This window comes from Lynx rufus, unplaced genomic scaffold (genome assembly GCF_022079265.1).
Source record: "Lynx rufus isolate CCGP_SWC_20201006 ecotype Redwood Valley unplaced genomic scaffold, mLynRuf1.p SCAF_2, whole genome shotgun sequence".
Taxonomy (NCBI): domain Eukaryota; kingdom Metazoa; phylum Chordata; class Mammalia; order Carnivora; family Felidae; genus Lynx; species Lynx rufus.
Genome location: NW_025814834.1, coordinates 142,040,338 through 142,066,549, shown reverse-complemented (window position 1 = coordinate 142,066,549; position 26,212 = coordinate 142,040,338). Strand labels below are relative to the sequence as shown.

At 44.1% G+C, this 26,212-nt stretch overlaps 1 pseudogene; it reads right to left on the bottom strand.

Annotated features, from left to right (window-relative positions):
- Positions 1–535: 535 nt before the first annotated feature.
- LOC124514304 (KATNB1-like protein 1) overlaps positions 536–26,212 on the bottom strand; it is a 135,371-nt pseudogene continuing 109,694 nt past the window's right edge.

The window sequence follows — 26,212 nt, the reverse complement described above, 5'->3', positions numbered from 1 at the left end:
CATGACCTGAGCCAAAGTGAGACACTCAGCCGACTGAGCCACCCAGGTGCCCCTGTTTTATGCTTTTAATTGTTATATGAGGAAATTTTCTACATATGCTTTTCTCTTTTTCCATATCTTTTTTTTTTTTTAATTTTTTTTTTCAACGTTTATTTATTTTTTGGGACAGAGAGAGACAGAGCATGAACGGGGGAGGGGCAGAGAGAGAGAGAGACACAGAATCGGAAACAGGCTCCAGGCTCTGAGCCATCAGCCCAGAGCCTGACGCGGGGCTCGAACTCAGGGACCACAAGATCGCGACCTGGCTGAAGTCGGACGCTTAACCGACTGCGCCACCCAGGCGCCCCTCTTTTTCCATATCTTTAGGCTATTTTTTTTCACTTCAGTGTGAAATGCATTGATAAGGTTTCATTAGTGGGCTCTTTATGTGGCTTTTTTTTTTTTTTTACAAGATCAAAGATGGTTTTAATTTCTTCCAGAGTCCCAAATTCTCAGATGAGGCATGTTTCTGGAAGTCATATAGTTCATGGATGTTTCAAATAACAACACACTCTTTAGTAGATGAAGTCTCCAAATGAGGCTGTAATAAATAAGTGTCTATGTCCTCAGCTTATACTACCAGTACATCTTGAAACCAAAAGTAAGATGATTTTCCTGTTCCCACAGTCTATTTAATTCTTGTTTTAAAATATGAATATTTCTACCATTTATAATTTTCTGTTTTGAAGGATTATTCTGACCACCACCTTTATGCTGTTTTCTAATTTGCTTCTAAGTAGTGACTTTACTAGAGGAAACAAGTCTACCCAGTAGTCCAGTGAGATGTATTTTCCCTCCTGTGAGTTCTTGGTGACCATAGGAGGGCTCCTATCATCACCAAAAGCTACAGGTTCACCTGTACTTCTCATTCTTCAGAAAGTTAAAGCCATTCAGTCTTAAATTCCTGCTAAACAAAACATGAGCCATTGTCTCACGGTTCTGAAAAGCCTCAGGGGAAAACATCCACTGTATTTTGATGATGGGCTTTCTGTCCATGAAGAATCTCTGAAATTAACCAAATCTGTGGACTCTCATGGGTGTAATTAATTGTTCAGGCAGGTGGCCGGCTCAAGACAGTTCCTTTTCTCTGCCCCATCACAGCCCCCAGTTCTAGGAGACTGTTTTCTGTGACAAGGATTTGGAAGAGGATGAGCTTTTTTCTGCCACAGATCACCTTGTGTAGTTTATTTGGGCATTCTGTAGCTGGTCTAACTGTTCTATCTATGTACACAGCCAACGCTTTTGGAGATCTCTTAACTTACCGTCCTGTTCTTATTAGTGAGATTAGACATTGTTTTTTGTTTTTTCTAGGAACCTCATTGGAGTGATCCTCCATATTACTACAAAAGTCCTGTGTTTGCTTGTTTGTTTTTATAATTTATTGTCAAGTTAGCTAACGTACAGTGTATACAGTATGCTCTTGGTTTTGGGGGTAGATTCCCGTGATTCATCGCTTACATACAACACTCAGTGCTCATCCCAACAACTGCCCTTCTCAGTGACCATAACCCACTTTCCCCTCCTCCCGGCCCCCCCATCAACCCTCAATTTGTTCTCTTATTTAAGAGTCTTGTCGTTTTTTTTTTAAATGTTTATTTATTTATTTAAGAGAGAGAGGGAGAGAGAGAATCCCAAGCAGGCTCTGCACTGGCCCTGCCCTTCTCAGAGCACAAAGAACCTGATGGAACAGAAGGAGCTAAAACACGTGAAACTTCCAAGGCAATACTACCAATTTCCTGCCCAGAAAAGTTGCACTGATTTATTTTTTTATCAGCAGGTGCCAAAAGGAAAGATTTGGGAGCCTTTGTGAATTCCTCAAGCCTGTTATTACTGTTACAGCAATTAACAATAAAACCTATAAAAGACAAGGAGGTCTTTAAAAGACGTCCCCACAAAGGGGACATTGAGAAGTTGGTCTGAGTTCCCAGGGTGTGGAAAAGTGACAGCAGGAAATTGATAAGACAAAGCTTTAAAAAGTCCAAGGGATGAGGGTGCCTAGGTGGCTCAGTCAGTTAAGAGTCTGACTCCTGCTCAGGTTACGATCTCACAGTTCGTGAGTTTGAGCCCCACGTCAGGCTTTGTGCTGACAGCTTGAAGCCTGGAGCCTGTTTCAGATTCTGTGTCTCCCTCACTCTCTGCTCCACCCTGGCTCACACTCTGTCTCTCAAAAATAAATAAACATTAAAATAAGTCAATAAATAAGTCCAAGGGATAGAAGGAAGGCCGATGTGGGGGAAGGGTGCCTGTGGAGGTACTCCCCATGTGTGTTTTCATGCCTGAACTACACAGAAACCTCCTGGGGGCAGGATGGTAGCTCTACTTTACCCTTGCACTGATGTCTGGGTCAGCGCTGGGCACACAGTGGGGCTGGCTCCCACTTGGAGGAGGATCTGAAAGTGGATTTAAAAATGGCTGCCCGCAGGAGGAAGGGACAGTGGAATGCTGGGGCCGGGTCCGCCCCAGGCATAACTAGGAGCAAGTATCAGGTGGAAGAGACCTAAATGCCTTCAGATAACCAGCTCTCAACAACTTTGGCCACATTCTCAACAAAGCATTGAAAGGAGAGTATCATCCAGGCTTTATGGGCCCTGTAACCTAATCAACTCACCATCAACCAGCTTGCACCCAGCACCTATTTAAATGCCTAGCCCTTGAATTGGGCCCTGCGGGGCTGCAGATGGGGTGCAAGCTGTGTATCTGCTTAAGAAGAGCCTGTGGTCTTGGTGGGGAGGCGAGACCGGTGTGCCCAGGAAAGCACCACAACCCACACAAGCTTGTGCAATGTCAGACCATGCACTGGGTGCAAGATGGTGTGGTGGAACCCTGAGGATAGGAGAGGGATGGACAGGACGGGGGCTTTGGCGAGGAAGCGAGGCTCGAGGCTTGGAGACCCCAGGGTCTCCTTATGTCCTTGCTTCTTGTGAGGTGTGAAGAGCTGACCCTTCTGACAGGAGGAAAAGCAGCACCCACCACTTTCTAGGCTCCCTGCTCCTCCCAGCAGCCCCCGGCTCCACACATCAATGCTCAAGGACTACTGGCGAAGGGAGAAGGCAGAAGGAGCAAAGAGGGGTGATCACAGAGCAGACAGAGCCCCAGCTCCTTCAACCGGGCCAACTTTGCAGCTGGCTCTCTGGCTGCAAAAGTGGATCTTCAGGGTCGCTTGCCTCTGGCAGGGAGGGGTTGGGGATGCATCTAAGTACGTCTTCTGAGAGTCCCCCGGATCTGATAAAAGCCCCAAAACCCAGCTCTGCAGCAAGGATCTGTCAACATCCTCACAATTGGATATCTGAAGTGCTGGCGTATTCACCCTGCTTAATCACCGCCCCACCCCTCTGAGGAAAAAAGCTGATTTCAGTCCCTTGAGGAGAGAGAAATAGCAGCGACCTTTCTGCAGGACTGATAACTCGCTCCTTGTAAGGAGTGGACAAACAAAAGCCCCATGCTCATGGCTCAGGAATGCGCGTCTCTGTGTGTGTTCTTTCTAACATTACCTGGTAATAAGCCACCACACCTGAGCCCGGCATTTCCAGGACAGCGGAATGGAGTGGACCTGCCTTCTCCTGGAGCCAAGAGAGTATTGATTGCTGTGGATAATCCCAACCATGAAGTTTCTCAATCAGGGCTGTAATTGGATTTAATGTGACCAACGAGCTGTTAAGAGGGGGAAAAAATGTTTTCTAAATTTGAGAAGCAAACTTTCTAACAGTTATATAAACTCCTGCCTCAGGGTGGATTATTATATAACCCCTGATAAAAAGAAGAGTCAAAATTCACAGCAATCAAAACTAAACGTCCCTCCAGGACCTAACAGAGTAATAAACCGTCAATAATTTTAGCTATTCTTTATTTATAGTGTCTCCCCTGCATCACACACCTGGCTTAGATTGGTTAATTCCTCCGGTAACCCAAGGATCATGTCCGTTTTACTGATAAAGTCTACTGAAGTTCAAGGAGAGGTTAAGTCATTTGCCTCAGTTCACACGGCTATCGAGTGGAAGCAGAGAACTTAAACCCAAGTATTTTTGACGCCAAAACCAGAAGAGTTCTTTCAGTGGGAGCCTCAAATACTTTCATGACTCTTCTCCCACCCCCAAATGACCAGGGTCCCTTCTGGGCTATGCACAGTGAAAAATGAGTTTGGCCACTCCAACTTGTCCTGTTCCTCATGAGGACTTCCCAGACTTTCAAGGAATAAAAGAATGTTGTGTTTCTTCCTAAACTGTTTTTTCCTCCAGTCTTGTGCTGCTCAGAAAAAAAAAAAACATGGAACCAGGAAGACAAATCCCAGAGTGCTCTCTCTGCTCCACATTGGAGGCGCCCAGCCGGCAGGGCAGCCTGAGGTCTTTTTGTGAAATACTTAATGGCTGAACTGCCCTGTCCCTATCCTCTGGCCGCCACCAACACCCACCCAGGCTTCGTGTCTCTGGCTCCTGGAGCTAGTCAGCTGGGCCAAACTCACCCCAATATTTGGTGTGGCTGCACAGACATTCTGACACCTCGACCCCTCATTATTCATTCAAACAAATACTTTGTACTCATTATATATGCAAGGCACAGTCCTAAGTTCTTGTGGGATAAGGCAGAGATGGTCACTGCCCTCTGGGAGCTGACATTCAGCAATGTGGAGTAAATCACCAACTAGTTAATTGCTTGACTGCAATTATGTAAGTCCTGTAGGGATTGCTAAGTTGCTAGAAGAGTCCGTAACTGGGGCAGGGATGAAGGTCCTGCTAGGACTGAGGGATCAGGAAGTCTCCCCAGGAAGAAGACAAGATGGCTGGATGCACAGAAAGAGGGGTCAGTGGTACAGAGGGGTAAGTAGGATCTGAACCTGAGGGCCCTGTGTAGATCTGGGCTTGATCTTTGAAATGATGAGACTCATGTGTAGGGTTTAGGTGGTGACTTATATGTGCATGTAAATCAGGGAAGAAAGAAATGATTTGTATGTCAACAAATTCTAGATCATGCTGAGAATTAACAATTGCTTTCTGGCTTTTGGTCCCCCTGAAACAGTAAATTTCTAGTCAGTTAAATGTTGTCATTCAGAAGGGGGTCATAATGTTCGCTCTTGACAATGGTGATTTATGCTCAGGAAGTGGAAGCATTCCCTCGCCCGTGCCCCAGTCTGGACCTGGAATGGTCTTCTCCTATAGCCACACTCAGAGGTAGGCCCCTTGAGGCCAATTCAGAGAGGTGGATCTGGGAGCGGAGGGTGGGGGGAGAGGTAAGACAAAGAGTAGCGTGGTGCTGGGACCTGGTCCCTTTTGTCAGGATGTCCTTTCCCACAAACCCAAACAGCATTCTCAGAGTCTGCCCTGACATGTCACCACTGACGCCTTTGACTCTGGAGCCTTTTTCCATGGCAATAATTAAGGCCTTGCCCCAGAGGACCCAATGAAGTCCCTTCTCACCCTACCATCCTGGGTCTTAAGTGCCTAGAAGGAGACGCGCTGTTCCCAACTGAATCCCTAGGAGGAATGTTTATAGTGGACAACTCTGAGAGCTAGTTGGGGCCTAGGGAGGGGATGGAAAGGAAAAGTTCGGGTATCAGGAAGGATTTTTTGATCAATCGAATGGTGGGGAGGCAGCAGGCAAAAAACCTCTGTGACTATAGCATGACGCACCAAAAGATATTTGAAAGCTTTGAAAGCTCGACTTGTCCAGAACCGAGGAAGATTGAAACACACACACACACACACACACACACACACACTCCATATGCTTCTTACGTAAGGGAATGTTAACCTTTCTTTAAAGTATTGTTCTTGGGGCGCCTGGGTGGCTCAGTCGGTTAAGCGTCCAACTGTGGCTCAGGTCATGATCTCACGGTTTGTGGTTTTGAGCCCCACATTGGGCTCCGTGCTGACAGCTCAGAGCCTGGAGCCTGATTCAGATTCTATGTCTCCCTCTCTCTCTGCCCCTCCCCCACGCGCTCTCTCTCTCTCTTAAATATAAACATTAAAAAAATGTTCTTAATGTTCTTAAAATTATATTGGGAGACCACATTTTTTTAACTTGTGAGAATGTATCTCCCAATCTCAATAAAACGTAACTAAAAAAATCACAAACATCCCCTAACCATGACTATATTTAGTGTCAGTGACCAAAACGCATGCCGACTTGCAGTATCAGCAACCTAGTGGCAATGCCTCTTCTGCCAGCCCCTTTTCCTAGTATTTCGTACATTATCACACATCTGAAAATTTTCCATGGAGCTTGTCCCCTCCAGAAAAGTGCTGGGAGCGAGTTCCCAGGCAGTGCTGCTATCATGTGCTGAAAAGAATGTGAGAAAAAGGAGATAACATTTGAAATGGGGAAAAAAAAAAAGGTGGGAATTTCTAAACCACATGTTGTTAGTTCTGCTTCACAGCTATGATGAATTGACAACCAATTAGCAAAAGGCCAAATTTATGTGTGTGGCATTGTCTTGGGTGGTGGCTGAATCCCAGAATGTCACGTCACCAGTTCCACATTGCATGGCTTACGAGCCAAGGCGTTGTAGAGTCTTTGCCCCATGCTGGGGCTCTGTTCCCAGCAGAGGAGGAAATATTTCCTTGTTCTCCAGCTTGATATAGTGGCTTGTGCCTTGGCTGAGGCATCAGGAGACTGTTCTAGAAGCAGTCAGCTCTGCTTATTATCAGCTGTGTACTTTGGCCTAGTATTGTAACCTCCTGGAATCTCTATTTCTGTATCTCTAAAATGACAGCAACAACTCAACAGCATTTGACTGACGACAGACTATGTTAAGATTTATTTTTTAAATGAGTTTATTTATTTCGAGACAGAGAGAGAGAGAGAGAGATGAGGGAGGGGTAGAGAGAGAGGGAGAGAGAGAGAATCCCAAGCAGGCTCCGCACCATCAGCAGAGAGGCCAATGTGGGGCTCCAACTCACAAACCCTGAGATCACGAGCTGAACTGAAACCAAGAGCTGGATGCCTAACAGACTGAGCCACCCAGGCGCCCCTGTATGCTAGGCTTAAGTGTGTATGAGTTAGGGTGAAGTCATGGATATAAGACATTGAATGATTACTGCATGTAAGATGACTCCAAATATTAGAGCGTCCCCATTTATCCAATGAGAGTTTAATAAAGGATTCTGTTGATACGAATATAAAAATATATATATGTATGAATAGAGGATTCATATTTATATCAATAGACATAAATGAATGAGACAATTATCTGTGTATAATAGTTAACATATTTTAATTACCTATATATAAAATCACAAATGCTGTTTATTAATTTATAAACACTGATTAATATGTTAATAGTGTAAGTGATATAAGTAAAATCTTGGATTGCGAGTAACTTATTCTGCAAGTGTTCTGCAAGATGAACAAACATTTCTGATTTTAACTGGATAAACGAGCGATGTCTTCAATACGAGTAGTATGTGATGCCGACCATCACGTGATCAACTGAGCCAATGGTTCTTGAAATTCGCTTCGATATCCAAGTGCTTTGGATTGTAAGCATGTTTCTGGAATGAATCATGCTCACAAACTAAGGTTTTACTCTATTTAAAAATCACATCATGTTAACAATGTAGACATGTAGTCTTTACCCACTCGCAATGCAATGCTTTTAATCAGACTCTTCCAAGGTGCCTTATGCATAAATGTCTTGGTCTTCAGGCCAGTTTTCTGGAGCACATCATCTGTATATCCACCCAGGTTGCTTGATATTCAGCACTTTTTGAATCTAAGTACAATGTTGTCATTGGAAAATTTACCCCAAGCTACAAGAATCCTTTCCTTATTTGTGATCTCATAAGATAACCACTTATTTTTAAACTATAGCATGGAGTAGTATTGATTTTTAACATGATCTTTATATGGTTTGTTTACTGTGGCCTCTAACACTCAATAGTCAGGGGTCAGATCCCCAGGAATAAGTGTGTCAGATTCCTCTTTCCCCTACCTTCCTGTATTGCCAGGAATCTTCCATAGGATCCCACATTAGCATTGCTTTAGATGGCTTAAGACTAAGATGTCTTCATTTTGTTGTTCAACATAAAGTGATTAAAGAAGTTTCCTGTATTCTGTAAGGATTCTAACATAAGATGACTCCGAGGTATGATTTTGGAGGTAAAAGGCATGATCATATTTGACAATTGCAATAGAAGTTAGAGGGTATTCAAAATCCCAGCTGCCATCCTCCTGACAAGACATTAATAAAATATCCTTGCCTTTTGTTCAGTTGAGACAGATTAGAGTTTTTCCCGAGGAGCCTTATCAAGAACCAAAGGAAATCTAAGAACTAAAGATAGAGACCTCGGAGGGTCTCAGTGTTACTGTTCCATTCTGCATTCTGCAGGCTGCAGGCATTGTCTGTCCTGTGCTTGTCTCAGCTTTCCCCCCCTCTACATCACTGTGGGATTGAGGTCGGTGTGGGGATGATAATAGAAAGCCACTGGGATTTGGAGGAAGGTGAACAGAATTCAAACCAACATCTACTTCTCACTGGCTTGAAGACTTTGGATACATCGCTTCACCTGTCCAAGCCTTGATTTCCTTCATCCATATAGTGGTGAGAAATCTCTTAGAGAATCTTTGAAGATTCTCTCTGAAGATTAACTGGGATTGTGTATCCAAGGTTCTCAGCCCAGGGCCAGTCCGCTGAGGTAAGAGTTGTTGGACCCATTGACAACCATCAAGTCCATTTTGTTCTCTTGTGTATTTCCTGGGGTGGACAGTGAATGGTCAGGGGGAGATGGCCCATTTCCCCTTTCTAGGGATGGCTTAATAATATGGTAGCCCTAGCAATGACTCTGAACCACTCTATTACCTTTTTTCCAGTGAGGGTTAAAGTTTTATTTGATATTTACTAAATGAAATACCTTTGTCAGGGGCAACCTCCAGGTGTCAAGTTAGCTTCTTTGATTTAGCATCTGATCTAGAAAGAGCACCCACCACCATGGTCCAAAGTTATTCCTCGATCTTTGGAGAGGAAGCAAGTTTGTAATTTTTCCCACCTGCACAGGGAATGTTCCCCAGGCAGAGGAAGGAGAGGCACTTGTCAATGCACCTTTGCCTCCTGAACCAGCCACACATATTTCACAGGGCCTAAGAAGTCTTAGCTCTTCCATGGCCCCCCAAAAAGTAGCATCCTTCCGCTTCTGTGGTCTCCCCTCAGTCAGGCCTAGCTAGGTAAGACAAAAAATTAGTTTAACTCACTCTTAGATGGGCCTATCTTTATTGAAGAACAGACCTTGATAAGTATCTAGAGAAAGAAGGTGAGATCCTGAATCATGCCTTAGCTGAGGACAAGCACATTAAAAATTAAATTGATTTAATTGGGGTGCTGGGTGACTCAGTCAGTTGAGTGTCTGACTCTTGGTTTTGGCTCAGGTCACGATCTCACATTCATAAGTTGGAGCCCTGTGTCAGGCTTTGTGCTGACAGTGTGGAACCTGCTTGGGATTTCCTCTCTCTCTCTCTCTTTCCCTCTCTCTCTCTCTCAAAATAAAGTTAAAAAAATTTTAAATTGATTTCATTAACAATTAAATTTTTCTGAATTAGAATTTAATGGGAGCTCAGAGGTAGGGGAGAGCAGATAAAGGTTGGTTGTAGAGGGATTGATGAGAAAAGAAAGATGACAAGCTGCATGGTTGGGGGCAAAACAAACTGGTAAGAACAAGGAAGTCTACTTGATGATCTGCAATCATCTGCTCTGTGCTGGCATGATCTGCCCCCATGCTTCCTTGGCCCTCCAGGAAAACCCATTTCACATGCATTCACACAGCCTTGGTGGGAATCTAGGGAAAGTGCCGAGTTCCACATAGGTCGCCCTGGCGTGAAACTGGGACAACATCTACAGAACAGGGAGCAGAGGTAGAAACTGAATTCAATGGGAAGTCAGCCTCAAGGCTGACTATGAAGAAGACTCCTCAGAATTTGTGGATGTCTGAGGGGGTGATTTGCAGTTCTGATAAGTCTGTATTTGAGCCAAGTTGATGTATCTTAAGGGACAAGATGTATTCTCTGGGTGTCGTGCACATGATGCATCTTGGACAAACTCGGCCAGTTTATCCCAGCATCTTTGGGGCAGCCTTGCTGGGGCCTCAGGGGTGTGTGGCTCTAGAGCAGGGAACTCTGTACTGTGTAATCTCAGAGATAACCACCATCTTCCTAGCCTGTCTCTCTCCCAGAGCAGAATCAGGACCTGCGGGCAGAATTCTTCGGCATTCCCTCCTTCCCTTGTTCTGGGTCTCCAGTCTTCATTGGGTTTACATCTACCATGTCCCTCTGAGATGGAGGTGGGCAGGTGGTGGGTCCTCACCTTCAAGATATACAGAAAGAGTTCCAGAGAAGTTTAACTGCAGGTTCCAGTATCAAAGGGAGGCTCTTCCCATGAATCACAGTATCCTCCCCATCCTAGCCCTGACTCCTGTGTTCCAGGAACGAGCTGGCCAAAAGAAGCCTGTGGGACATCTTTAGGGGATTCACTCCCCTTCTCTGCCAGACACAGAATTATCTGGTCTCTCTGTATCACCCAGATGTCTGATTCCCAGCCAGGGTCTCTCCCTTCTCCAGACATTCCAGTGGGTTTATAGAAGTGGCCATGTTGACTGTGGAACCCCTCGGCCTTAGACCTGGCATTTTCCCCTCCTTCAACTTCTTATCAGCTGCTTCCTCAAGGAATATTTAATAGAGAAGAGCCAGGGACTGACAGGCTCACAGGCTCTGATTTGTCCTCTCAAAGCCTCAGCAGACTCCCTGGCTGATGGTTTGCCCTTATCAGGATCCTGCAAGATTTCTGCCACATAGATCTTCTGATCTGCCCCCTCTGTTCTTCCTGGGGACATTCCCCCATCCCCTGGCTTTTCCTGACAGGATGCTTTTTGGCAGAACTGTTGGCTTGAACTGTTGCTGGACCTCTGGGAATATGAAGACAAACATATTAAGAAAACCTTAGGTTTTAACTTACTCCTCTCTGGGGCACCTGGATGGCTCAGTCAGTTAAGCGTCCAACTCTTGATTTTGGCCCAGGTCATGATTTCATGGATTATAAGTTTGAGCCCTGCGTTGGGCTCTGCACTGACAGTGCAGAGCCTCCTTGAGATTATCTCTCTCTCCTCTTTCTGTTCCTCCCACATCTCTCTCTCTCTATCAAAATAAGTAAACTTGAAAAAAATTTTACAAATTTAACTTAACCCTCTCTTCACCAATCAACTTGCTCCCTCCATGCCCATGGCTGGGGCATTTGTAAAGTATCCCCAGAGCCTGGTCATGACCTCTGACACATCTTTCTGCCCCTTAGGAAACTCCCCCTTCTCACTACCTTTTAGACTCTACAGAATTCACTGGGTCTTCCTGCTTTGAAAAATACTAGCTAAAATTTATTGAACACATTATATATTCCAGGCACTGTACTAAACACTTTATAGTCATTGTTTATTCAGTTCTTGCAGCAAGCCAGTAGAATAGGAGCTATTATTGTTCCTTCATTTTACAGAGGAGGGAACTGAGGCACCCAAAGGCTAGATAACTTTCCTACATGGTCAGAAAGGGACTGCTAACTCCAGAGTCTGTGCTCTTTTTTTTTCTTTTTTTTTTTTTAATGTTTATTTATTTTTGAGAGAGCCAAGTAGCAGAGGGGCAGAGAGGGGGGAACAGAGGATCTAAAGTGGGCTCTGCACTGACAGCAGTGAGCCCAGCCTGATGTGGGGCTTGAACTCACGAACTGAGAGATCATGACCTGAGCTAAAGTCAAATGTTCAACCAACTGAGCCACCCAGTGTCCCCAGAGTCTGTGCTCTTTATGTCTGTCTTACTGGGCCTTATTATGTCTGTCAGTTATTTCCTTTGCTAAAAGAAAAGAACTGCCTACTTCCTGCCCACACAGTGAGTACATGAGTATATGTGGCTGGTTGTCCTTTGCCTCATATATGTAATGGGTAACAAGTAGTGTTGGATGGGTGGAAGAATGGATGAGTGGATACGTGGATAGATGGGTGGACAGATAGACAATAGGTGGGTAGGTGGGAGATGGATGGATGGATGGATGGACAGACGGACAGACAGATGGGTGGAAAAGTGAATGATGGGTGGATGGATGGATGGGTGGATGGATAATGGGTAGAATAGACACGTGCATGGATGGGTGGACTGCCATGTGATCTAAGATCTTTTGTATAGAAAAACATTTTGGAATACAAGGGATGCAGATAATCCAGAGATGCACCCTCTCTGGCTGCTTTGTTGCTTTTTTGTCCAAATCCTACAGGCTGTTATGTTTGCAAGAAGAGGGCTTTCTCCAGGTACCTAAGCCCACAGAACAAACAGAGCGGCTTTGTTCCTACTAATAGTTATTTCCGCCTGCATTTATTTTCTTAGTTGCTTCATGCTAACTTTGGAATTCGAAACATATTTGCTTAGGGAGGCTCAGTTTTTAGGAAGGCTAGCTGTTCTCTGATCCCAGCGGGGGCCTGTGGCCCAAACCTAGTTCAGGAGCTTCAGGCTGTGGGATTTGTTGTTTATGTCTGCAAGTCTGAGGCACCCCTGTTGTGCGGAAACAAGGAAATACACGTGTCCCAATATACTGCTACAAAACAGAGGCTAGAACTGGGTATAGCCCTTCCTTTTAACCCAGAACAAGTTCTAGAAAAGGTGAGCTTGCAGGATGAGAACAAACTTACCATCAGGCCTCCCTGTCCCTTCACTTCCAGATTCCCACCTATCTTCACTCTGTTTATACAGCTCTCAGATTTGTCTTCTTTTTCTGTTGGTTCCATATGACAAACTCACTCTTGCTAAAGTAGTAGTGAGTTACCACTTTCCTCTCCTGTTAGAAAGATGCCCCTCAGTAAAAGCCATGTTAAACTCAAAGGAAGACTTGCTCAAATTATACCAAGCAAGTGGCCCAGGCCACTGGGCCTGTCATTCAGGCTAGCCTGTTCATTTGTGATTTAGCTTTATGTATTCTTTTATTAACCTGAAGTCAGACAGGTCTAGAGAACAACTCAAGGCCAAGTCTTTTTCTCCTTGACTCTGGTATCTCTAGAGAGGCTCTTCCTGTCTTATTCAGGACCAGGATTTGGGCACAAATATGCGAACTGCTCTCACCAACCCCACCACCCTCATTCCATGTCTCATTGGCAGGTCTGTAACTTACCAGAAATGGCCTGCCCTGCCCCTTACATTGGGTCCATCTGCCTTTTCAGAGTGACCAACAGGCCCTGCTTATGAGGCCTGGGCTGCCGTGTGCCTCTGGCAAGACCTGACATTCATCTTCAGGTACTTGTGGTGCAAGAAGGTAGAGTTACCTCCATGGTAAAGTTTCCAAGATATTGACTAATACATACATTTTGGCCTGGACATAAAAAAAAAAAAGGAAAGAAAAATTGTATTTTCCCATCTTTGGTCTCACTCTAAGCTTTTCAATAAAATCCACATGCCCAGCTCTAATCGTTTTGTCTGAGTATGTGCTAAGATTACAAGTAATCTTATTGAACTCTCTGCATGAAAATCATCTTTCCAAAAAAAATAAATAAATACGAGTTCTTTATTTAGTAAAGCGAGTTCTTTCCCTAGTGCTCCAAATCCTTTTTGTTATTGAAATGACAATGAGAGATTTAGTTGTCATATCCAATCAGCTGATTTAATGTGAAAACGAATTAAGTCTTTATGCCCCATGAACTGTGAACAAACCTGCCCATTACAGGTATTCCCCAGTCCCTGGCAATCATTTATGCCAGGTTCCGGAATTTCTTTTTAATTCAGATGGGAGAATGATTAGAGGGAGGGAAGATATGCTCCTGGCAGAGGGAAAGTTGCCAGTGTGGTGCCTGTGTGAAATTGGGAGAAAGGCATCCTGTCTTCTGGGCGGATGCAGTGTCTCCTGGTCCCAGGGCTCGGGGAGCAGAGTGCAGACTGATTTCAGCCCTCAGCCCCTCAGCAGGTGGTATGTGAGGCAGCCCCAGTCCCTGGCCACACAGCCTTGTGAGAGGGTCTCTGTCCTGCTCTGGAGAGGGTTAGTCCAACCTCAGCTCTTGGAATGCCTGCTTTAGATTTGCCCACCAGAGACCTGAGGACAGTGAACAAGTCAGTGACAGAGTGATGAGGGTGAGAGAGTTCCCAGGCTGGCCAAAGGCTGCATTATCCCTGCTTATTCAGAGGCTTTCATCGACCATGTCTACTCAGCAAAAACGACATTGGATCTCAACCCATGTGAACTGCAAATTTCTCTGAAATCATCTATTCAAGATAGCTCTTAGCTATGTAAAGCATAATTGATAGCAAAGCTGGAAGCATCCTTGAGAGGCAGTCTAGGTCACTCCCAGCCTTTAGGCAAAACCACCTCTAAACTGTCCTAGAATTCCTGGCAGCTGATGGAGAGGTCACTGGTTTGAGCCTTCCTTGGAAAAAAACATTAAAAAAACTTTTCTTTAATGTTTATTCATTTTTGAGAGACAGTGACAGAGTGTGAACAGGGGAGGGGCAGAGAGAGAGGGAGATGCAGAATTCAAAGCAGGCTCCAGGCTCTGAGCTGTCAGCACAGAGCCCGATGCGGGGCTCAAACTTACAAATTGTGAGATCATAACCTGAGCACAAGTTGGATGCTCAACCGACTGAGCCACCCAGGCACCCCAGAAAAAGATTTCAGATGGACTCTCAAGGCTTCCTGAATGCTTATATTTTTATTTGTAATTATACCATGCAATAGAAGGAAAATTCGCTATTAAGTCAGATATCAGCATCCTACCCCCACCACAATTCTCTTAGTCCTCCTCCTCCTTCTCCTCCCTTTCCTCCTTTTCCTCCTTTTTTTCTGGTCTGTTCCCTGGGAGACCACTTTGAAAAAGTTATTAACAAGTTGGAAGTTGTTTGAGCGAGTGCTCAGGCACCACATCTGTGACGGAGTAGAGGAAGCAGGACCAGGCAGAGGTAGAGGCAATTGTCACTGTAACCACCCTAGTCCCAGCTTAACCCAGCAGAACACGCTCCTCGCTCCCAGCATCAAAGGCATCTGTCTCAAGAAAGGACTGTGATGGGTGCAGGAAGGTCCTATGCCCACTCCTTGGTCCAATCAGTATGGGCCAGCAGGGGATGAGCAATTATGATTGGCCAGTCCTTGGTCACATGGCCACTGATATCAGGATAATGGGGAAGCTTCCTGCACAGACAACAATATCTACCATACACCTCTAATGCTATATATCTCTGAAAATTGCTGAAAATACTAGTGCCTTAATACAGTGACTAATAGGAGACACTCAGTAGATGGTCATCTTCATTTCTTTTATCGGCATCATTAGAACGAATACAAACAATGTTTTCTCTAGTCTTGGGGCAAATGGGTGCTGATAAAATCAACATTGGCTCAAATCTCAGCCCCAAATTTGAACTGAGCCTGAACTTTTCTGAACCGAGAATGTTTAGCAAACATGTTACTCTAACAAATTTGATCTTTGTGTGTCCTTATACTTTATGAGCCAGAATGGGCCTGAATCATGGCAACCATCATAAGGATGCTTATCTCTCTAACAGCTTCAGTGCTCTGAAAGTATTTCCCAACAAAGATAGTCACCAGTGTTTTTCTGACCTTTTCATAGAGCCAAAGCATTTGGATAAAATGTAGAAAATTCCTGTCTCTGAACTGAGTGTCCGCTTCTTTCAGGGTCTCATTCCTAAGGATGGATCTTATATGTCCTTCCCCACCTCAAAACCTTAGGCCTCTCCAGAGCCTCATGAAGAATTAAGGACAGAGAGGTATGGGCCTTCAGTGACAATCCCACCACCCCTACTCCCCTGCATAGTGCTATACTGTGCCAACTGGATATCTGGACATTCCCCAAACTCCCGGCACCCTGCCCTTTGCATCTGTAACATGCCATTCCCTCTGCAGGAACACATTCTTTCCACTTCCTACCCACCCCTCAAAATCCTATCCATTTTCAAGCCCCACCTCAATGATCTCTCCTCCAGGAAGGCTCTCCTACCCTTTCAACCAGCTGTGATTTTGACTACCTTTTAATCTTTTTATGGAATATACATTGTGCCTTATGCTGTGTTCACCTGAATGATGAGTTTTGTAATTCAACTCAAGGACATTTATTGAGAACCTACTATGTGCTGTGCCAACCAACAGGGGGCTCTTAGTAGCCTAGGTATTGCATATTTCAACAGATGAATTTCCAGGATTTTAAAAAAGATTTACTTCTAGCTCATGTTTCAGATAATACTGTCACTGCCTGCTCAGAGCTTTGCTGTCCTCAACTACAGAATGAGCTTTGGGCTACATGGTCACCAAAGATCCTTTCTCACTCAGCAATGAATCTTTTTATATTCCTTTTTTCCCCTGTTTATTTATTTTTGAGAGAGACAGGGGGAGCATGAGCAGGGGACAGGCAGAGAGAGGGGGAGACACAGAATCCGAAGCAGGCTCCAGGCTCTGAGCTGTCAGCACAGAGCCCATGTGGGGCTCGAACTCAAGGACTGTGAGATCATGACCTGAGCTGAGGTCAGATGCTTTAGGCGGCCTGAATCTTTCTTATATTCTATATTCACCTTGTCAGCACTTCCAGTGATCAATTCTGCTCCTCTTATTATCATCCAGTGATACAGTGTCCCTCTGAGCTTCAGAGAATGTGGGCAGAAGTTTGAAATTAATATGTAATTAGCATATCTGTGTTTGCTGAACATGGTCAACCTCGTGGTTAAGTCGATGACAAGCCACCCTGTCTATCTAGACCTCAGTCACCTCATCTGTAAAGTGGGATGGTTGCAATAGAGGCCACTATGGCCCCTTCCAACTTTGATGTTCCTTGATTGATTATCATTCTCTGTCTCTCTCTTCCCACAAAGAACTCATTGCACTCTTTAAAGACATTGCTGCCAAGCACCGAAACACATACTCAGCCACTCCCAACCTCACTGAGGGAGATGAGTCAGTTTTAAAGTGGCTGCAACTTGGTCTAGAAGGCTTGAAGTTCAGTCACCGGCCACCATTCTCAATGCAAATTTGCTGTGGGAATCATTGGATCAAATTTAATCTCTGGAGAGGAAAGGACAGTAGCCAACACTACTTCATTGAAAAACTCCCCCATCTTACCTCATCTCCCACCTCCCTTTGCCCTCTTTGCTGCCTCCGCTCCTGGCCACGTTCCCCTGTGTGGAATGAAGCTTTGTCTGTGGTGCCATGTTGACTCTTCATCGGACTCAGCCTGCTTCTTGGCCAGCTACCCATCACTCAAAGAATATGATGTTCAATGAAAATTTCAGTCCGTTAATTCCAATTTTTCTAAGTAGAAAAGAAGGGTTTTTTTTTTAACTGACTTCCTTTTAGACTACTATATTAGTCATGATTTCCATCTTCCTGTCAAATATGCCGGTGGGATGCCCCACATGAGAAGTCTGCACCATGTGCTTAAATGCTCCCACCAGCTGAGCTCTGTGTTTTCCAAGAATCAGCCACGCTCGTCCCCCAGCCTGTTTATAGGAGTCCTTGTGACTGTGGTGATGTACTTTACTTGAATATTATATAAATCAATTAAGTATGAGTACAAAGAGAGTTGTTTGTTATCTAAAAACCAAAGGAAATGCTCAGTAAAGAGTAGACAAAATTAAATTCCTAAAAATATTTGCAGTCAGTTTTGCTGTATGGCATAAGTGTTGCTGTTGTGTGACAAACAATGAAAATACAGAAACATCCTACATTCAGGTTGTTATGCACTGTCTATGTCTTCTTGTTCCACTTTGAAGAAGCTATAATTAAAAATTGTAGATGAGACCTTATGGTGGTAGCCGATGCAAAAGCAACAACACAAATGCCAATCAAAAGGCCCCAACTCAAAAGAAAAAAGTCTTAGCCCAATCAAAACATTGACTCACACAGTAAGTTTTAAGTTAAAACACAATACATAAGCTGTGTTTGAATCAATTGTTTCATGTATTACATCTAAGAAGATTTCAACTGAACATAGATGAACACCATTCTGCAATGTAGGACCCAAGTATTTTACAGAACTTTTCACTTCACAGTTTACATTCAGATCTTAGAGTGTCTCCGTAATTTTTGTTATTATTATTAAAAGTTTTAAGCACGTACAAAAGTCGAGAGAAAAGTAGAGTGAACCTCCGTATCCCATCATCCAAATTTGCCATCCATGTTTCATGTACTTCTTTTTTTCCTTTCTGATATATTTTCAGCACACTTTAGATATTGTGTCATTTTTATCCCCACTTACTTTATTGGATATCTCTAAAAAGTATAAAATTAAAAAATAAACAGTGTCTTTTCTAACTACAGCACCATCATCATGCTTAACATAACTAGCAGCAATTCTATGGATTCCTTTGCTACTTTGCACATACTCCATTTTCTCAGAATGCCCCTAAAATGCCTTTGTACTGTTAGTTTGTTCAAATCATGATACAAATACAATGTACACGTTAGGCTTGGTTATGTCTCTTTGGTGTTTTTAAATTCAGAACACTATTTTCTCATTTTTTGTTTCTGCTCTTACTGTTGAAGAATTCTTACTTTTGTTAAGAAAGATGTGAGAAGTTCAAAGTAATTGACAAGGGTTAGTGTAATGGCAAGGAATCTCAAAATGCCAGAATGAGCCCAAAGTCTTTCAAGGTGGTCAGTGAGCTGATGCTCTTATGGCCCACAGAAGAGATTTTACTCCTCTCTGACAAAATAAGCAGAGATCTGGAGTCTGGATTTAAAGGTGAAAGGTTTAAAGTTCTAAAACAGGTTCATTCTATCAACAACAAAGGCTTAAGCCATCAAGGAAATGCAAATCAAGACCACAGTGAGAGACCACTTCGTACCCACTAGGTTGGCTATAACACATATAACGTATGATAATACATGACCCACTAGAAATACAAGGTGGTACGCTGAAATGGTGCCTTGGAAAAACATTCTAGAACTTTCTCAAAAGGCTAAACAGAGCTTACCACATGATCTAGCAATTCTACTCCTGGGTTTATACCCAACAGAACTGAAAACATGTCCACACAAAACTTATACATAAATGTTCCTAGCAGATATGTGGAAACAACCCAAATGTCCACAATGAATGGCTACATTCCTGTGCTACATCCACAAAATGAAATGTTATTCACCATAAGGAGGAATGCAATATTGATACATGCTACAACATGGATGAACCTTAAAAGTACATTAAGTGAAAGAAGACAGTCCAAAAAGACACGTATATGAGTGTATTGCTATGAAATGTTTAGAATTGGCAAGTCTGTGAGAAAGAAAGCAGGTTCGAGGTTGTCTAGACTAGGGAGATGGGGGAATGTTAGAGGGGGTGGTGGCTGAGGGGCGTAGGATTTCTTCTGAGGGTGATGAAGATGTTCAGAATTAGTGGTAATAGTTGCACCCCGCTGTGAACATACCACAAGTCATGGACTTGATACTGCCAAGGGTGAATTGTGTGGCATATGAATTGTATCTCAGCAACACTGTTAAAGCATACACACACACACACACACACGCACACACACACAAAGGTTTGAATCCATTTTTAGCCAGCTTTGAGCATGCAGAAGGACCCTGCTGGGAGGGTCCACCTCCAGAGAGGACAGCAGGCCTGCCTGTTGCTGTCACAAAGTATGACTCAGTGCCAGTGTAGGCCACCAAGGGAGAGTACATGGTCTCCTCTATTGGTCCCTACCATCTTCTGGAGTGGGTTGGTCCTGGGTTATGAACTAGACAACCTCCTGACCTTGGTTTCAGTAAGACCATGAAAGGAAACCCAAGAGGGTCATAAAGGAAAATTCATTTTCATTTTCGCCCACCTGATTTCCCGCTGGACTGACCACATTTCCTCTGAGGCCTGCGCTAACCCTTGTTTCCTGCCTGCCTTCGTAGAAGACAGTGCAGTTCGGGTCCAGATGCTTCACACTCAGGGAAGTAGAAAGAGAGGGAGAAGCTGTGGGTCAGCCACACCACCTTGACAGCCTCCTTGCCCCCTGAGAAAGTTGGAAATACCCAGACAGGAGGTCAAAAGTGGGCTTTTCTAGGCAGTCGATGAAGATAAGACTCCATTGCCACATGGGTTCAGCCTGGGCTTCTGTGTGATTGGCGGGACTGTTGAGCAATGCCTAGCATGAGATTATAGCCAGGGAGCAGTGGGATGTTGGTGCAGACGTTTACTTGCCTGATTTTGAAATCTTCAGGCTGTTCAAACTGTTGTTCTTGTCAGAAATGGAATCTGCCTGGCCCACGCATCTCCAATTATCCCTCAGGCCACAGTATCCTATGCCCATTTGGCAAAGGCACAGGCCTCAGGAGAAGCATGTGAGCCCCCTGAAATTGCAGGGCAAGTGGGTCTTCAGAAAGGCCTCCAGGTCTGCTGTTTATAAGGAAAGCTCCATTGACGGAAGGGCAGCCGTGGGTGGGCCAAATTCCCATGAGGCTTTGAGGACTCTCCTGGGACAGCAGAGACCTTACAATGCCCTCCATCCTTGCTCCCACTGCTTCCCATTCCTTATCCCACTCAGAGGAAGAGGAGTCACAGGCCACAGCCCTTCCTAGCAGCTCCAAGGGAACAGGTAAATAAACAGAAGACAAACATCAGTAAGAAAGAGGGAAACTCACAAAGCAGGTGTATCCAGGGAGAAGAATCCGGAGAAAACATTAAGTGGTTGTTTGGAGCCTCGATGCTAAAGTAGTGCCCTCTCTACCCCTGCCACTCCATCCCCTTGCTCTTGTCCCCAGCCCTGGACCCCAGGAACCCGCACCAGGAGCTGGTTGTTCTGTGTACCTGGCCTTCAACATGTCCTCTGTCCCCCCACCTCTTCTCCTTCCTCTCCACCAGCGCCCAGGCCCTGCAGTCGGGCAGGTGGGAGTTAGAATCCTTGCTGGGTGATTGTGGCCGAGAGACCAGCCTCATGCTTCCCACTTAGGCTGTGCTTGTCCCAGGAGCACTACCAGTGTGCACCTCCTGGGGCCATCCGTGCTAAGGGTTGAATGAGACATGTTAAGCGTAGGAAGTTTTTTCTTTTTTTTTAATTCTCTTTTCTCTCTCTTCTTCCACTCTTTTCATTCCTTCCCCTAAACTTAACCTTTGCCAGGCTCAAGCATCAGTTGTAAGCTGGGAGTGCCCCATTTATAGCTGGTTTTCAGGGTGCCGTGCAGCACCCTCTGACCCCCTGTGCCTGGCTCTGGAGTCCCCTGAGCTGCTCCCTCAAGCCCTGTCTCATGCACAGGAAAGGGGTCCCGGCAAGGTTCAGCACATCGTCAATGGCAGCCCCATGTTGTGACTTGCAGTAATTCTGTGTTAGATGACATTCAATCCTGTGTCTGATATGGAAACAAGGGGGCTTTTTAGCTGTTGCCTTTTGAGGGCCTGAACATCATCCTCCCAAGACTGGAGGCTCCTGTGAGGGGCACAGCTCTGGTTTGCTTCCTTTTCAACTTCGGCAGGCCCTTTGTGCAACAACACTGTCCACACGTGCTGTGGCTGCTACCTGGACCGATTTCAGTCCTGTGGAGGAAGCACCCAAGCAAGCATGAAGGGATTGAGGGGAGGGGGTCTTTGGTTCAATTCTAGAACTCTATAAATAAGGATTCAGCCTTTCACTTTGGGGCTCACACATCACCCTGTAACATTGAAGCCTTGTAACTCCCCTCCAGTGGGAGCAGAGTCCCTGGGTAGGGGGAGAGGGCAGTGATCAACCCCTCCCCCCCTCCACACCCTGTGCCTAGAGAAGCCTAGGCTCTGTAGGGAGCACCCACCAGGAAGGTTTTATGCACCGAGACTCCTGCCTGTCACCATGAGGTCTCCTGACTATATGGCAAATGTCTGTCCAGCTGCTGGGAGGTCAGCCTGCCCTGCCTTGGCCCCACTCCTGAAGCAAGGGCCTCAGTAGTTGCTGGAGGTCAGCAGTATTAGTCAGGGTTCTCCAGAGAGACAGAACCAATAGGGTGCATAGACAGATGACAGATAGATGGAAGAGAAAGAATTTTCCTTCTACCTTTCTAAAGTCTCAGCTGAGGTCTCTGTAACAAAAGACAGATTAACAAAAGAAAAATAAAGTTTATTGACATGTATATTTCATGCATATATGGAAGAAATTCAGAGATGAGTAATTCAAAGGTGGCTAGAATTCAGAATTAAATACCATCTTCAGCTAAAACAGAGGAAGAAGGGTGTGGGAAGGCCAGATAAAGGATGGCCAGGAAAAGAACAGTAAGCAAAAGTACTTTGTTATACAGATTTAAGTTGGTGCTTTCTCCATTGATGAGTCTCCAGTGATTTAGTCACCCTTCTCTTTCTGGTACAGAGGAGATACCCTTAGAAGTGGAGATCTCCTTATCAATGTAAATTTCCCTTACAAAAGCTCTGTTTTTAGAGCTTCTCCTGTGTATGCTGTTTTTCAAAATAATCAACTCAAAATAATCCTGATGCCAAAGAGGGATTATTTTGGAGTGGCATCTTCTGGTCTCCTACAATAGATAGAAAGAGATTCATTATAAGGAATTGGCTCAGGAGATTATGAAGGCTGACAAGTCCCAAGATCCGTAGGATGAGTTGACAAACTAGAGACCCAGGACACCCAATGATGTAGTTCCAGTCTGAAGGCCAACTGGTTCAAGACCCAGGAAAAGCTGATGTTTCGATTTAAGTCTGAAGACAGGATAAAAGCTGATGTCCCAGTTTGAATGCAGTGGCTCAGAAGGGAGCTGGGAGTAGATAAAGACCCGACCTTCCTCTCCTCCACTCTTCCAATCTCTTGTTAGAACCTCCTTGGGAAACCCAACCAGAGGTCAGAGGACAAAGGAGACTGCTGATACAAATCTTCAGCCTCCTGGAGCATAGAGCATGGTGGGAAGATAGGAAAATCCATCTGAAGGGGCAAGTGGAAAATATCCAGTGTATCAGCCCTTGATTAAAAAATAAAAATCACATTCTTTTATTTAATGTCCAAATCAGAGCAATTCTGAGCCCCTCCCTCCCCCAGTTATAATCTATTCTCCTCAACCCTTATAGAGGGTACGTGCACCCAACTTTTCCTACCAGTAGCACACAAGTCCTGGGACATTGCCTGCTGTTGGCTTTGGCAGGATCCATGCTCTTGTGTGATATATGCTCTTTTTAAGTCCTAGGTCACATGGGTTAAGGGAGGATAATTTTAGAGATTTTCAGAACTTCGTGGGTACCTTATCTATAAAAGTCACAGATGTGGCTATCTTCTAAAGTAAAACTACCTCTAGGTCATGAGTTTAATATACTAGATTTCTGGGTCATGTTATTGGACATGAAATTAGGAAATATGTCTTTATCTTCTAGTCAGGGGACGATGGGGACGATGATGTATTAGATATCTAGGTTTCATATGAATTAAATATAAGGAAGATGAAGAAGTTTGAAGGTTAATATGATTCTAAGTCATGGGAAAACTCTGCTTTCAAAATTTCTTGATCATTTTGGATAAAACTTGGGCCATGTCTGAATCCAAATGGCATTGCCTATTTTCAAATGGAACTGGTTTTGTGACTTTGTGAGCTTTAGAGCCGGATTATTCACTTACAGCTACTATTACAAATCTTTTCTTGAGCTAAAATGCTACATGCTATTGTAATGAACTTATGAAATTCATTGGCAACTTCCCGGCACCCCTAGACTGGGACAGATTGGTGCCCAGAAACATTTGGTATGCCAAAAATTATCATTCTTAAAGGCTTACTACCAACATTTTAAGTCTAGAGTCCAGAATCCTTCTTTTAAGAATTGTGGTTCTGTAGTCACTGGTGACCGTTCTTAGAACTACTTTGGTGACTTGGGAGTGTGTATCAATCAATGTCTACCTCTTTCACCTCCAATAGGGAGTGATGAAATTCTGTCTAATCTGTACTCATAGCCAGGATGCCTTTTTCTTTTTAAGTTTTTGAAATTAAATCCAGTTGATTTTTTTTTTAAATAAACTCTATGTGTATTGTGGAGCTTGAACTCATGACACTGAGATCAAGAGTCACATGCTCTATTGACTTGAGTCAGCCAGGTGCCCCACCAGGATGCCATTTGGAATGTTTTTCCTGGAAGAGAGGAAGGTGGAGAGGAGATGCCAGATGTTTCTATCATCACCTAGTGCTGGTTAGAAACTTTGGGGATATGAAAACATTAGGGGATTATATGAGAATATTTTTGGTTACAAGGAACTGAAAATCTCAGCTCAAAAAGCCGTATACAACAAAGAATATTTCTTATTTTACCAAACAAAAAGCTCTGTGATAAAATGGCTCCCAAATTAATGACTTTCCTGCAAATCCTTATGGCAAATCTTCTGGCTTGTCCTCAGATTATCAATTTGTAGTTATAAAATGGCAGCCACTGCTATAAGTATCACATGAAAACACAACAATGTCAAATAAGAGAAATATCCCTTTGCCTCTTTCTCAGAACCCTCCAGCAGGATACTCTTATTTCCTATCGGTTAGAATTTAATCACATATTCAGGCTTTAATCTATTACTAGCAAAATAATCAACCGGACTGGCTAAATTTCATCAAGACCCAACTTCTGGAAGCTGGAGGTGGCCTCAGTCCACCCCAAAGCACAACATCCTCACCGAGGAGGGGACACTGAATTAAATGGTGGTTTAGTTAAGAAGGAGGGTGGGCACAAGGCCCATGGTAGACAGCAATCTCACAGTGCCCACTGCAAACATCTAGCCATATGCCTGAAAAAGTGCTGCAGGTTTGAAGACCCAGGTAGGATGGAAGTGATGGACAAGTCAATAAACTCAGGGCAAGATGTTTTCTCAGGGATGCTGCCATCTGGTACTCATTCTCTACATAGGTAAAAAGAGCTCTGTTCTAGGAAACTGGGTGGAAAACAAAAACCTAGTAGATATCCTTTCAGCATATGCTTGCAAATGTAAAATAATTTTATACTTTTAACTGGATAAGTGTCTTAATGTATAGCTCTCAAGTGGATTTTAAAAGATCGAGGGGTAGAATTCTCAGTGTCAAACACTTGAGTACTCTCAAGTACTGGTTTCCCCAAGAATGGTCCTCTACTCTGACTCATTAGACAACAATATGTTGGACCCCCGTACCAATTGTTAATTGGGAACATGTGGTCCCTGGACCTATGAGGAAGCTAAAAACTTTCAGGTGGAGTTTTCACATCATCATAAACTGCCTACAGGTGAAAGGAAATGTTTGCTTTTCTGGGTCACACCTAGTCTTTCTACCGCTGATGACTGGAGGACTGTTATTTCATAAGGTCTAGACTTTTTATCCTGCCCCAAGCACACACCTGTCTATGTGTGACTCAGCCACCGGAGAGCCAGCTGATAGCCACTTAGCCTCTCCAAACAGGCTGTTTTTTGAAAGCCCCTCAAACAGCCTCAAAAAGCCTCCCTTTTCCCATTCTTGTCCCTTCTATCAACCTGAGGTAAAATTTATAAGCATTATGTTGAAAATTTAAGGGTGAGTTTTTATACTATTTAGGCACAGGCTAGTAATTTTCCAGAAACATGGGTTACTGAGACAAATGAGTCATCTCTCCAGCAAATTACCAATCCTTTCATGACTAAAGGCAACATTTTCTCAACCAAGGAGCTGTTGGCTGGGCTCAGAAAGGCAGAAAGAAAATTCTATCTTGAAAGGGTAAAAAATGAAATGTCTTTGCTCCATGTAAAGTCACCAGTGGGGGACATTATTGTTCATTGGTGTCCCCCATGATGTCAAATAAATATGTCCACCAATAGCAAGTGGTCTGTCTTCTGGTAGCACGTGGCCTATTGGGTTAAAGTCCTGCTTGTGGAAGGCTGTCCTTCCTTCAAGCCCTAATATGTTCCACTCTTTTATAAATATGTCTTCCGACTCTCTCAGGAAGGCAGGATTGTGTAGAAGTTAAGGGCTCCAAGCTAGAGTTTCTGCATTCAAATCCTAGTTCTGCCACTTACCATCTGTGGGATCTTAGGCAAGTTATTTCATGTTTCCTTACCTGTCAAATGGTACAAGGGTGTCTACTTCACATGTGTGTTGTGACTCTTATGTGTAAAGTAATTGGGATACAGCAAGTGCTCAATAAATGTCAACTTATTATTATTTTTTAAGTGATTATGCCCTCTAGCCCAGAAATTCTGCTTCTAGGAATTCATTCTAGGGAATTTATCATGGATTTGTATTAAGAAAACTATTCCTTTAGCATTTTTAATAACATCAAAAACTAGGTACAGTCTGAGTAACCCA